Below are 14,994 nucleotides of genomic sequence, written 5' to 3' on the forward strand. Positions count from 1 at the left end.
CCTGCTTTGAGCAGTGGATTGGACTAGAGGACCTCCTGAGGTTCCTTCCAACCCTGATATTCTATGATTCTATGATCACAGGGTTTAAAAGAGAACTGGATAAATTCATGGAGGTTAAGTCCATTAATGGCTATTAGCCAGGATGGGTAAGGAATGGTGTCCTTAGCTTCTGTTTGTCAGAGGGTGGAGAGGGATGGCAGGAGAGAGATCACACATGGAATGTCAGGGATTGGATATTTACACAGATATCAGTAATGTCCAGAGCTATCATAATTAGTGACAACCAGGATTCTGGAAGAGATATTAAACCTCATGCTTCAGGGCTTGAGCCAATCTCTAAGTAACAAAGACCAAGGTGAGAACTATATGGGGGGCAGATTATCCCACCTCTACCTCCTATGGGATTCTTCCACCTTCCTCTTAAACATCTGGTTATGGCCTCTGTCAGACAGGATATTAGATTAGATGGACCTAGTTTCTGATCCAGTCTGGAAATTCCTATGTTACTATGAAAAGAGAGCAGGTAAATCTGGAGTCATTCTGCTCAAAGCACAGACCAGTATCTGAATTTGGAATACTTGAATTAGATACTAGTTGAAGAGGGCACATTTGACAGGATCTATCTCCATTCACTAGAGGGCAGTCCCCGCTCCTGCCTACATTTCCTTAAATTATGTTGATATTGTCTCCATGAAATACATTTATATTGTGTATAGATCCATTCCATTTCTGCATTACACAAATATCCATACACTTGCTTTCGAGAAGTTGGTAGACAAGCATGAAGTTCTCATTTTTTTAACCCAAGTTTTCTCAGATGGACACAATTAAAAATATTGTTTCAGCTTTTTGGCAAGAAACTACTTTATTTATTCATTATTAGTTTGGTTGCAAAATAGATTGGGAAAACATTATTCTCAGCCCATTTTTGCGTTGGTTGGTTTGTTTGTTTTTATGGTGATGGTGTGTGACCTTTTTAAAAAGGGTCCCACTTCAACCTATCGTTCAGCTGACTAATTTTGTGTCTTCAAATCTTAGTTGTGAACGTTGTCCATAGTGAAGTATTGATTCCTTATGTAACCCTTCTTCCAGTTGAAGTCAGCAGCAACAGGGGCTGGGTTCAATATCTAAGGGTTCCTTTCCAATAATACAACACAAAACTGGCTCCAGCCCCAACCCAGTAACCTGAGACAATTACACATTACCCCTTGGGCGCCTCTAGAGGCAACAGTTCCCCTCTCACAAGCACAGAGTCTGTGCAGAAAAGAAAGTTTTAATAAAAAGGGGGAAAGTAACCTGGCATTAACTTGGGAAAACACTGCAACCAGGATTGTTAACATAAAATAATGGGGCTGGCTTGACACTGTGTCCTCAGAACGAGCCCTCTTGGGACATCCCCTCTTTGCAGTGAGTTTTGGAGACAATCATTGTAACAGGTCCCCTTCCTTTGAACTGGTCTGTGCAGTTGGTGGCAGCAGAGCAGCTGGTGCCCTGCAGGGCCACATGCAGAGTCCCTCATCAGTGACCGTTTAGCAGACCTGGCCCCAGAAATGGCCTCCATTCTATGGGTCCCCTGGCCAAGCTGCAGCTGGGTCTTTCTTGACAGTGCCAGTGTCCCTGGTTTGTGAGTCTTCCTCTTTGTTTGCCTCCAAGGGACTTGTGAGCCTGGTGCTGTTGCTTTTCTGGAGCTGGTCACAGCCAGGTTTAGTACAGATAAAAGGTATAAAGCTATTCTTGGTGAAGTGTCCAGAGGTATTACTGGCACTTGGCTGTTCATCAAAGGAGACCGGACATGTACCAGCCCTTGTAATCTGAGCAGAGTCCCCAAGCGTTTTAGACAAACTCCTTGGTTAAGATTAAACATTAAAATAAGTTTATTAACTACAGAAAAATATTTAACTAACACTTATAATCACTTAAAATCTATCTCTGAACTTTATGCCTAGGAAATAAAAAGTAAACACGCATTCTAAATCCTAAACTCCATCAGATTCACTAGGATTTGAATGAAAAACATTTTCACACTCCACTGGATGTTGTAGCCAGGTTACAGTTCTCTATTCACAGGCTGAATTCCCTTCCTAGCCAGGGACCAACCTGCCCAGTTCAAAGTCTTTGTCTTTGCCGCATTCTTATTGCCTCCAGAATAGGTGGCAGAGGTGAGAGGTGGTCTCATGAGGCCACTGTCCCTTATTTTATACTCTTAATTCATGTCCCTGGAAAAATACTGGCATAGACATGTCCTGCTGGGCCCTGCTGAGTCATAGAGTTCAGCAATTCCCATTGTGTGGTCCTTGCACAACTGTCTCTTATAGAATTGTGAATTTCTTGTTTACAATTCCCCTGCTGGTCAATGGTTGGTGACATTTGTTTAACACCCGCCTGGGTGCAGGTCACCTCCCACGTTGTCACTGGAGAACTAACAGTGGGTAACTCCCAGGCTCCTAATACATTTCAATAACAAACATATAACAAAATTTGATAATGATGTATACAATGATGATATGCATATTTTGACAGAAGAATGAGTTTCTGCAGATCATGACCTTATGATACCTTACAAGGCATGCTTTTTATGAAATATCACAACCATATACAAAAGATGAATATGGGAGTTGCAGGGGGCTACTGTGAGGTACAGTGCATCACAGGCTCATTGCTTCAATCACCCAGACAGCTTTCAAAATCTCAGGCTATTTTATTATCTCATAGTCTCTGCATGTTTTGCCACATTTACTGACTGCTTTGCTTAAGGCTTCCTTGACCTCTTTGTTTCTCAGGTTGTAGATGAGGGGGTTTACCAGGGGAGTTAGGACTATGAAGCAAAGAGACAGCACTTTCTTCAGACCTCTGATTGTATCACGTTTTGGTAGTATGTGGACAATGATTATGGTGCCATAGAAAATTGTCACCACAGTGAGGTGAGAGGAGCAGGTAGAAAAGGCCTTTTGTCTCCTGGTGGTGGAAGGGATTCTGAGAATGTTGGCAAGGATCAACACGTAAGACATCAGGGTTAGGAGGAATGGAGGCAGGGTGAATACATAGACTAGTATGAAATCCACCAATATGCTCAGGTGTGTGTCACTGCAGGAGAGTTCCATCAGTGGGATGGGATCACAATAGAAATGGTCAATTTCATTTGGGCCACAGAATGTTAACTGTGACAGGAATAAGACAAAGATTATAATAGCCAAACAAGCATTTAACCATGACCCAGCAGCCAACTGGAGGCAAAACCTGTTATTCATGAGTTGAATAGTGCAGAGGTTTACATATCGCTAAATACCGATCATAAGACATTGCTGCTAGGAGATAGCATTCCGTAGCTGCCAGTGAGCCAGAGAAATACAGTTGTGTGATGCAGCCACTGACTGAGATGGTTCTGTCCCCAGTCAGGAGACTGGCCAGTAACCTGGGGAGGAAGGTAGAGGTATAGCAGATCTCCAAGTAGGACAAGCTACCCAGAAACAGGTACATGGGAGTGTGAAGGCGCTGGTCAGTCACAACAAGCATCACAATGAGAGTGTTCCCAGCCATGGTTGCCATATAGATCACTAGGAACATTAGAAAGAGAAGAATTCTCAGGTCAGGGAGCTCCCTGAATCCCAGGAGGACTAATTCTGTGATGATCGTTTGGTTTCTCCAATCTGTGCCTTCCATGGGTTGAGTCTAGGAACAAAAAAAATAAAAAGCTGGGCAATTGAATTGGAAGAACATAGCATGAAATGTTAATCAAGTCTTGTAAATTAATACCATAAATATTCAGAATATTCCCTGGACAGATCACTGGTACCCATGTAAACCTCCCTCTGCCATATCAGAGCAATGACTAATACAACAGTCCATATCTCTGGTAGAGAATTGGTCTGATCTGTCATATCAGACGTTGGCTATGTATCGTATCCCATCCCGTGACATATCAGAGCTTAAGAATGATGCGTAAGTTCTTTATTTCACTTCTGTCAATAGCCAGAATCATGCCAGGTCTTTGGAGTCAAAACCAATAAGTACATCAATTCAAATCTTGGACTCAGATTTTTCATTGCAGTCTAGTGTCCATATACACTGATCCCTTGTTAGATTTAATGGAAATTAATCTAAGTATATGGAATGATGCAGCCTGTGGCAGGACACTACTGAGAGTATCAATCCAGAATAAGATTGCTTTGAAGAGGGCAGTTACAGCCCAAAGCTGGAGTTCCTTTACTATTAAGGGATGCCAAACCAGCCAAATAGAGATGACTTTGGTTTTACCTCACTGGCTAGCCATAAGTCAAAAAAGGAATTCCCTTAGACACTCCAGTTTCCCTAACAGCATCACTTCTTATGGTGATGACTGGTTATGGAAACCAATATCTCAGTAAAAGAAGAAAGGTTCTCCTGGTCCCAAAGGACCAAGCCCCAGACTGAGATCAATATACACATCAGATCTTACCCACAAATCACACTGTTGCCAATCCTTTAGAATCTAAAATCTAACTGTTTATTCATAAAAGAAAGAAATACACATGAGAGCTAAAATTGGTTACATGGGATCAGTGACATACAGTAATGGCAAAGTTCTTGGTTCAGGCTTTTAGCAGTGATGGAATAAACTGCATATTCAAATTAAGTCTCTGGAGTACATCCACAGCTTGGATGGGTCATTCAGTCTTCCATTCAGAGCTTCAGTTTGTAGCAAAGTTTTTCCAGATGTAAGAAGCAGGAATGAAGACAAAAAGATGATGCACCTGCCTTTTATAAACCTTTTGATATGTGGTTTGTGCTTCCTTTGTCTCAGATACAAGCTATTCAGCACATGGCATGGAAAAATCTTAAGAGTTCTGTCCATAGGAATCTCCCTGTATGCCTTTCTGAGCCACAAGGTGTATCTGCCTTCTCTCAGTGGGTCAGTTTTATAGCTGATGGTCCTTAATGAGTCATCAAGCAGGCCAGGCTGATGCAAATTGTGTGGGGTGTCACCCAGAAGCAAGTTTGAAACAGACAGTACAGAACCAATACTTACAACTTTAAATATAAACATGATACATGCAAACAGGTAGCATAATCATAACTAGCAAATCATAACCTCCTCATAGACACCCACTTAATCTCCTTTGTACAAGATTTAGTGCTACTACAGAATCTTGGTTACAACAATGGTCTATACAGTCACACTTCGTGTCAATAACGTCACAACATATATTCTGGTATATTCAGCATTTCTATGCCCTGTGGGAAAAGGAACAATTTTCATCCCCTCACAAGAGATCGGTTTATGTTGTAAATTATGAAGTGGAGTAAATTCTCCCTTAGTTGCTGTGGTGGTGTGGTCAGGGACTGGCAGCACCTTTTTTGTTTCCTGATGTGGATTATGTAGCAGTAATAAAATACAGCTCTGTGGAGGGTGGATCTTCAGAAGGGGCAAAACCAGTCTTATGTGCAACCCTAACTGGGGAGTGACCCTCTGCACTCCATAAAGATTGTGTGATGATAACATAAGAACAAGAACTGCACTGGAGGGTTGGAGAAAAAAGATGCTGTCCCTGAACTCAGAGTCTAGAAACAATCTGGCATGTGTGATCCAGGCTAGTAAGACTCTGTCACCACTCGGCACCATATTCGGGGACACACTAAGCCAGACCCTCAACTGGTGTAAATCAAGGTATCTCCATTTGTATCAGTGGGGCAGATTCCCCATTGAGGACCTGTCACAAGACAAGGATCTCAAGCTCCATCTCTATTAAATGGTGCTATAAACACTGACTGGCACTGCTGTGGGAAGGAGTGGCTAAAACTGTAAACATTCACCTGAAGAGCTCTGTGTAGCTCAAAAGCTTCTCTTGTTCACCAACAGAAGTTTATCTAATAAAAGATATTACCTCACTCATCTTGTCCCTCTAATATTCACAAAGCACATTGATGCCCCTGTTTGCTGTTGGTATAGAAATGCAGTCAGGCACATGGTGCTCACCTGTAACCACAGCACAGCCCAAACCTGAAGCAATGAGTTCTTACTTTTCAGTGTTTGGCCGCCAGGACTCAGGATCCTCAGCTGAGGTTCTTCTCTTTTGTCCTTCTGCAGAAGCTGGATTTTCTCTGTAGAGAGACCTGCAACTCCTTGAATGGACGAGCAGCTGCTGCACTTTGTTTTAGAACATGCTTTTCCTGCTCTATTTACAAAGTGCAAATGTCTGTTGATACTTGTATCCTTCTCCATGGAAAGCTGCTTCTCCCTTGATTCATCCTCTGGAGATGCTGGGCCTGGGGAGTTAGTGCTGTTTTTTTGAGTGCAGACAGTACAAATAGTTGTCCTGTTGCAACCAGCCTCCGCCACCCAGAGGAACTGCCTTTCTATTGTATGAGATCATTTCTCTGCATGGCTGAAATCTAACGCAGCATCCTTGGAGGGCATGACTGTGCAGAGACTGACTACTCAGTCATCTTTAGTCATGTCAGTTGTTCCATTGAAGGCAACTACATGAGTAACAATGGCTAAGAAGGTCAGGCCTGCCAGACTGGGTGCTGAAGCCATGCAGTTTAACAAACACATAGGAAAAGAAATGTAAAGTAGATTTAATCCATCGTTTGCAAATGAAAGATTTGGATGAAAGACTCTCCCCCCTCCCCATTGACATATTTCTCCCAAGGAACTTTTGTTATTCTTAATTGCAAATGCTTATTTAACAATACTCTCACCCTTTTTCTGAGCAGTAGTGGAACTCAGCATCTTGCAAATTGGTTTCTGTGACATTCTGTACCTCAGGGGAACATCCTGCACCTCATGTTCATCCTTATAATATTATTGTGTGGCATCCAATGCAAAGTTTGTCATGTTGGGTGTCTTTGGAAGGCTCATGATGCACTGATCATCATTGTTATAGTAATGTACTGGTTTTAATTTCATGTATATAGGTATGAAAATGAAATATAACCTCAAGACTTAAAACAAGCACAGACAAAATGTTCCAGGAGCAGAGGGACAGAAGGGCCGGCTCCAGGTTTTTTGCTGCCCCAGGCAGAAAAAAAAGAGCTGGAGTGGTGCTGCTGAAGCAAAATAAATAAATAAATAAATAAATAAATAAAAGGGCCAGAGTGCCATCCCTTGAAAGTGCCACCCCAAGCACATGCTTGGGACGCTGGTGCCTAGAGCCGGCTCTTGGGACAGTTCACACCTCATCAGGGTGTGTATTTGATAAATCCAACCCAGCCTAGCAAGAATAAAGAATTAGTTTGACTCTCGAGTGAGTCACCACTCTTCCTTTGGTCAGTTTGGGACTATGATGATGTTGCCGGCAGCTAACTGCCTGAGGCCAAGCAACAGCGGGGGCGGGTCCGTTGCCTGGTGTGCCGCGCCAATAAACACACCAGGGTGGAGAAGCAAACAACTAAATTTATTTGAGCTCAAGTAAGGTGCCAGGGAGAAATAACAATCTCAGATCCTGCACATCTAAAACAAGCAGTTTCTTCCTTTTATATTCCAGTTGTTTATTACAAAACTTTCTTGCTGACTAGCTGATCTTTCACTCCCCTGTACTTTCCCATCCAGCTGCAGTATCCTTTATCATTCAGTCTTTTGACTTCCCCCTTCCTCCCCCCTCTCCGCTGCTGAGACATGTATACAGTGTCTTAAAACAGCCTTGAGCGGGCTTTAGCCTAGCTTCAATGTATTACAGGAGAGAACTGACTGTTACAACCAAAACTAACTGCTAACACTACATTTTTGCAGCTATTAGTACATTAAGTTACATTAGGTTACACAAAGTGTTTAATCATGGAGGAACATTGGTTCATTGAGGCCTACAACAGGAGGGTTTCATTGACACTTGTGGTCTACCACCTTTCCGAGTTACCTAGGGTTATGCCAGAGTGACACCAACAATGACGTAATGCTCACCTGACTCTGGGAAGGGGAGGTAAATCCACGAGCATAGAAGGAAACTTATAAAAGGGAGAGACATTTGCCATGAGCTCTCTCTTCCACCTCCATCTAGAAACACTACCACCAAGTGACTGAATCGTTGATCAAAGTGGAGAGCCTGGCTGAAGGGCAACCAGTTAGCCTGTGGTGAGAAGCATCTAAGTCAGTGGTACCCAACCTTTTCCAGATGGCGAGTGCCAGACGACGAACCACCCAGGACCATAGCCAGTGGACAAGCATCCGCTGAGACGTGGCCACGTCAAGAGGCATTTTGGCAGCGACGGCTCTTTATGATGCTGTTTTTCGGTGGTATTTCGGCGGCAACGCCCCTTGATGATTATGCTTTTTGGTGGCATTTCAGCGGATCTTATCTGCTTGCCAGTACGCGGGCGCACATAGACGCCCCAGCGGGCACCATGGCATCCACGGGCACTGCTTTGGGGACCCCTGATCTAAGTTATAAGGGTACTGAGTGTTAAGATTAGTTTAGAATGTGTTTTGCTTTTATTTGCTTTGGTAACTTATCTGAACTTTTTGCCTATCACTGGTGGAGAAGGCGATGACTCAGGGTGGATACTGGCAGCTGGTTACTTCTGGCAGCAGACAGTGCTCCACCCCTGCTCCAAACCCTCCCATCATGGTAATAGGAAACCGTTATGCTCTACTTGATAAAGGAGAGAAGGAATCACCCCCAACAGCAGAGGAGGTGAAGCCTTGTACCCCTAAGGCTGGGAGGTCTGCTGGCACCACTGTGAATAGAAAACATAGGGTAGAGGTGGTCAGAGACTATCTTCTGAGGGAGACGGAGGCGCCCATCTGTCATCCTGACAATTCATCTCGGGAGGTATGTTGCCTGCCGAGGGCCCATATCCGAGACGTTACAGAGGCATTGTTGAGGATTATCCAGGTCTCTGACTGCTACCCTATGCTACTCATCCATGTGGGCACAAATGATACTGCGAGGTGTGACACTGAGCAGATCAAGAGTGACTACAGGGCTCTGGGAGTACGGGTGAAGGAGTTTGGAGAGCAGGTGGTATTCTCTTTGATCCTTCATGTCAAAGATATGGGCCTGAGCAGAGACAGGTGCATCATGGAGGTGAATGATTGGCTGCGAAGATGGTGTCACCAGGGAGGCTTTGGCTTCCTCGCTCACTGGATGATATTCCAGGAAGGATTGCTAGGCAGAGACAGCGTTCACCTTTTGAGAAGGGGAAAGACCCTATTTGGACATAGATTGGCTAACCTAGTGAGGAGGGCTTTAAACTAGATTTGACGGGGACAGATGAGCAAAGCCCAAAGGTCAGTGGAGAACATGGAGACCTAGGAGATGGGTCAGAAATAGGAGGGAGCGTGGGCTATAATGGCAGAGAGAAAGGAGGGTCAGGGCAAAACTGAGAGGCAAGGTCAAACCAGTATCTTAGAAGCCCATATACAAATGTGAGACGTATGGGTAATAAGCACAAAGAACTGGAAGTACTAATAAATAAATACAACTATGACATTATTGGCATCACCGAAACTTGGTGGGATAATACACATGATTGGAATGTTGGTGTGGATGGGTACAGCTTGCTCAGGAAGGATAAACAGGGGAAAAAGGGAGGAGGTGTTGCTTTATATATTAAAAATGTACAAACTTGGACTGAGGTGGAGATGGACATAGGAGACGGAGGTGTTGAGAGTTGAGAGTCTCTGGGTTAGGCTAAAAGGGGAAAAAAACAAGGGCCATGACATGCTAGGAGTCTACTACAAGCCACTTAACCAGATGGAAGAGGTGGATGAGGCTTTTTTTAAAACAACTAACAAAATCATCCAAAGCTCAAGATTTGGTGGTGATGGAGGACTTCAACTATCCAGTGGGGCACAGACTATCCAATAAGATCTTGGACTGCATTGCAGACAACTTTTTATTTCAGAAGGTTGAAAAAGCTACTGCGGGGAAGCTGTTCTAGATTTGATTTTAACAAATGGGGAGGAACTTGTTGAGAATTTGAAAGTGGAAGGCCTCTTGGGTGAAAGTGATCATGAAATGATAGAGTTCACAATTCTAAGGAACGGTAGAAGGACTACAGCAAAATACAGACAATGGATTTTAGGAAGGCGGATTTTGGTAAGCTCAGAGAGCTGATAGGTAAGGTCCCATGGGAGTCAAGACTGAGAGGAAAAACAACTGAGGAGAGTTGGCAGTTTTTCAAAGGGACATGATTAAGGGCCCAAAAGCAAGCTATTCTGCTGCGTAGGAAAGATAGAAAATGTGGCAAAAGACCACCTTGGCTTAACCACGACATCTTGCATGATCTAAAAAATAAAAAGGAGTCATATAAAAAATGGAAAGTAGGACAAATTACGAAGGATGAATATAAGTAAACAACACAGGAATGCAGGGGAAAGATTAGAAAGACAAAGGCACAAAATGAGCTCAAACTAGTCACAGGAATAAAGGGAAATAAGAAGACTTTTTAATCAATACATTAGAAGCAAGAGGAAGACCAAGGACAGTGAGGAGGGAGAAAAAGTAACAGGAAACTTGGAAATGGCAGAGATGTTTAATGACTTCTTTGTTTCGGTCTTCACAGAGAAGTCTGAAGGAGTACCTAACATAGTGAATGCTAATGGGAAGGGGGTAGGTTTAGAAGATAAAATAAAAAAAAACAAGTTAAAAATCCCTTAGAAAAGTTATATGCCTGCAAGTCACCAGGGCCTGATGAAATGTATCCTAGAATACTCAAGGAGATAATAGAGGAGGTATCTGAGCCTTTAGCTATTATCTATGGAAAATCATGGGAGAAAAGAGAGATTCCAGAAGACTGGAAAAGGACAAATATAATGCCCAGCTATAAAAAGAGAAATAAAAACAACCAAGGAAACTACAGAACAGTTAGTTTAACTTCTGTGCCAGGGAAGATAAGGGAGCAAGTGGTTAAGGAAATCACCTGCAAACACTTGGAAGGTGGAATGGTGATAGGGAATAGCCAGCATGGATTTGTAAAGAACAAATCATGTCAAACCGATCTGATAGCTTTCTTTGATAGGATAATGGGTCTTGTGGATAAGGGAGAAGCGGTGGATGTGGTATACCTAGACTTTAGTAAGACATTTGATACGGTCTCACATGATAGTCTTATCAATAAACTAGGCAAATACAACTTAGATGGGCCGACTATAAGGTGGCTGCATAACTGGATGGATAACTACACTCAGAGAGTAGTTATAAATGGTTCCCAGTCCTGCTGGAAAGGTATAACAAGTGGGATTCCCCAGGGTTCTGTTTTGGGACCGGCTCTGTTCAATATCTTCATCAACGACTTAGCTATTGGCATAGAAAGTTTGCAGACAATATCAAACTGGGAGGGATTGCAACTGCTTTGGAGGACAGGGTCATAATTCAAAATGATCTGGATAAATTGGAGAAATGGTCCTGAGGTAAACAGGATGAAGTTTAATAAAGACAAATGTAAAGTGCTCCACTTAGGAAGGAACAATCAGTTTCACACATACAGAATGGGAAGACACTGTCTAGGAAGGAGTACGGCAGAAAGGGATATAAGGGTTATAGTGGACCATAAGCCAAATATGAGTCAACAATGTGATGCTGTTGCAAAAAAAGCAAACATGATTCTGGAATGAATTAACAGGTGTGTTGTGAGCAAGAGACAAGAAGTCATTCTTCCACTCTACTCTGTGCTGGTTAGACCTCAACTGTAGTATTGTGTCCAGTTCTGGGCACCTCACTTCAAGAAAGATGTGGAGAAATTGGAGAGGGTCCAGAGAAGAGCAACAAGAATGATTAAAGCTCTAGAGAACATGACCTATGAAGGAAGGCTGAAATAATTGGGTTTGCTTAGTTTGGAAAAGAGAAAACTGAGAAGGGACATGATAGCAGTTTTCAGGTATCTAAAAGGCTGTCATAAGGAGGAGGGACAAAACTTGTTCATCTTAGCCTGTAAGGATAGAACAAGAAGCAATGGCTTAATCTGCAGCAATGGAGGTTTAGGTTAGACATTAGGAAAAAGTTCCTAACTGTCAGGATGGTTAAACACTGGAATAAATTGCCTAGGGATGTTGTGGAATCTCCATCTCTGGAGATACTTAACAGTAGGTTAGATAAATGTCTATCAGGAATGGTGAAGACAGTATTTGGACCTGCCATGAGGGCAGGGGACTGGACTCGATCACCTCTCGAGGTTCCTTCCAGTCCTAGAATCTATGAATCTATCACCACTTAAAATCTATCTTTTGTAGCCAGTAACCTTACTTTTATGTTTATCCTCACCAGTGAGTTTGTCTGAAGTGTTTGGTAAACCTGCTCAGGTGGCAAAGACTGTGCATGTCTACTTTCCCTTGAAGTAAGTGGTGAATCACTTAATAAATTGGCATTATTCTGTCCAAAGTGGTATATCCCTGAGGAACAAGGCTGGGAGTTGGTGGGATCCGGGATCTCTGTGAGATTCATGAGTGTCTGTGGGAGCATTCATGCAATCTAGTTTTGTGTGGGGCTCCACCTGCTGTTGGACTGAGTGATAACAGCACCTGGAGGGGTTTGCTGCTTGTCACTAGCAGAGCATTGTGACAGACACCCCAGGTTAGTGTGTTCAGGAGGCAGAACAGGTCTCACAGTTCCAGGCTGTACCCTGGGAAACCACCTAGACAGTCACAATTTCCCATTGGAGGAGAATCCAGTGATGTGGCCTCTTAGTGTAACTCATTTGTTTGCACTATATACACCAATCCTGGAAAAACAGGTGGCCACAGACAACAAGCAACGTCTCCCCTCTTTTAGGGATGTCAGACCGCAAGCCAGGAGGAGGACTAGTGTTCAAGGACCTTTTCCCCGCATAATACTTTCATCTTAGGACACTAAGGGTGAAAGCTGGGTCATTATCCGTGAGTGGGAGCTGGGCAAGGCAGGGTACTTCTCTGTAGATCTCTCTGATGAGTGTTGCTCTGCTTCTTTCTAATGCTGTTGCATCATGTGTTTACATATCTTTGATGCAACAGTCCTCTGGTCTGTGTCCTAATAACTATTGCAATAATTTCCCTATAGATCCATTGTCATTCCTAATATTTGTCCTATGGGTTGCCTGACCATTCTGTGTGTTGGATTCTCATTTCTGAGAGGTTCCTGCCTCTCCCAAAGGAACAGAAAATAAATAGTTTGAAATGGGAAAGGAAATGTCCAGCCTTCTCTATCCTGAAGCTACTGGGTTGATGCACGGTGCCCACTTTTTGGGGGTAACCCTGTTTTAAAATAAACTTCTTAGATTTGGCTAATGTTCATCCCAAGTGGCACTGAGGAGTTCTCCAAACTGCACCTGCAAAAGTGCCAGAGAGATTGTAGAGATGACAGTTTGGAAAGGGTTTTTCATAAATGTGTCCTTTTTATATTCAGTTTTTTTGAGCCCCTGCCTGGTTACAGAATGGAACCTGGGCATTTGGAGGCTGCCTAACTAGTCTCCCCAATCCCTGGTCTTACTGACTCAAGAGATATGGAGGGAGACAGTGTATTCAAACTCACATCTTAACTGAAATATCTGAGGCGTGAAAAGCAGCACTAAATACCGAGTCACTGCATAGGTTTTGTTCTAAGGTAACTAACTTGTGGGCATGTCATGGTTATTAGCAAACTTCAAAGCATCACCGTTTGAGCCAAAAATTCAAAAGGTAATAACAAAATGTTTTTTAAGTACATCAGAAGCAGGAAGCCTGCTAAACAACCAGTGGGGCCCCTGGACGGTCAAGATACAAAAGGATCACTTAAAGATGATAAAGTTATCATGGAGAAACTCAGTTAATTCTTTGCTTCAGTCTTCATGGCTGAGGATGTTAGGGAGATTTCCATATCTGAACCGGCTTTTGTAGGTACCAAATCTGAGGAATTGTCACAGATTAAGGTGTCACTAGAGGAAGTTTAGGAATTAATTGATAAACTTAACAGTAATAAGTCAACGGAACCAGATGGCATTCACCCAAGAGTTCTGAAAGAACTCAGATGAGAAGTTGCAGAACTATTAACTATGGTCTGTAACCTGTCCTTTAAATCAGTTTCTGTACCCAATGACTGGAAGATAGCTAACATAATGCCAATATTTAAAAAGGGCTCTAGAAGTGATACCGGCAATTACAGACCAGTAAGTCTAACGTCAGTACAGGATAAAATTAGTTGAAAAAATAGTAAAGAATAAAATTTTCAGAGACATACAAGAACATACATTGTTGGGCAAAGATTAACATGGTTTCCTTAATGGAAAATCATGTCGTACTAATCTATTAGAATTCTTTGAAGGGGTCAACAAGCATGTTGACAAGGGGGATCCAGTGGATGTAGTGTTCTTAGATTTCCAGAAAACCTTTGACAAGATCCCTCACCAAAGGCTCTTACATAAATTACATTGTCATGGGATAAGAGGGAAGGTCCTTCCATGGATTGAGAACTGGTTAAAAGACAGGGAACAAGGGGTAGAAATAAATGGTAATTTCTCACAATGGAGAGGGATAACTAGTGGTATTCCCCAAGGATCAGTCCTAGGACCAATCCTATTCAACTTATTTATAAATGATCTGGAGAAAGCGGTAAACAGTGAAGTGGCAAAGTTTGCAGATGATACTAAACTACTCAGGATAGTTAAGACCAAAGCAGACTGTGAAGAACTTCAAAATTTCTCACAAAACTAAGTGATAGGGCAACAAAATGCCAAATGAAATTTAATGTGGATAAATGTAAAGTGATGCACACTGGAAAAAAATAACCCTAAATATACCTACAACATGATAGGGGCTAATTTAGCTACAACTAATCAGGAAAAATATCTTGGAGTCATCGTGGATAGTTCCCTGAAGACGTCTACACAGTGTGCAGCAGTGGTCAAAAAAGCAAACAGGATGTTAGGAATCATTAAAAAGGGTATAGAGAATAAGATGGAGAATATCTTATTGTCCTTATATAAATTCATGGTAGGCTCACATCTTGAATATTGCATACAGATGTGGTCTCCTCATCTCAAAAAAGATATACTGGCATTAGAAAAGGTTCAGCGAAGGGCAAGTAAAATGATTAGGGATTTGGAACAGGTCCCATATGAGGAGAGATTAAA

This window comes from Gopherus flavomarginatus, chromosome 12, assembly GCF_025201925.1.
Source record: "Gopherus flavomarginatus isolate rGopFla2 chromosome 12, rGopFla2.mat.asm, whole genome shotgun sequence".
In the NCBI taxonomy this organism is placed as follows: Eukaryota; Metazoa; Chordata; order Testudines; family Testudinidae; genus Gopherus; species Gopherus flavomarginatus.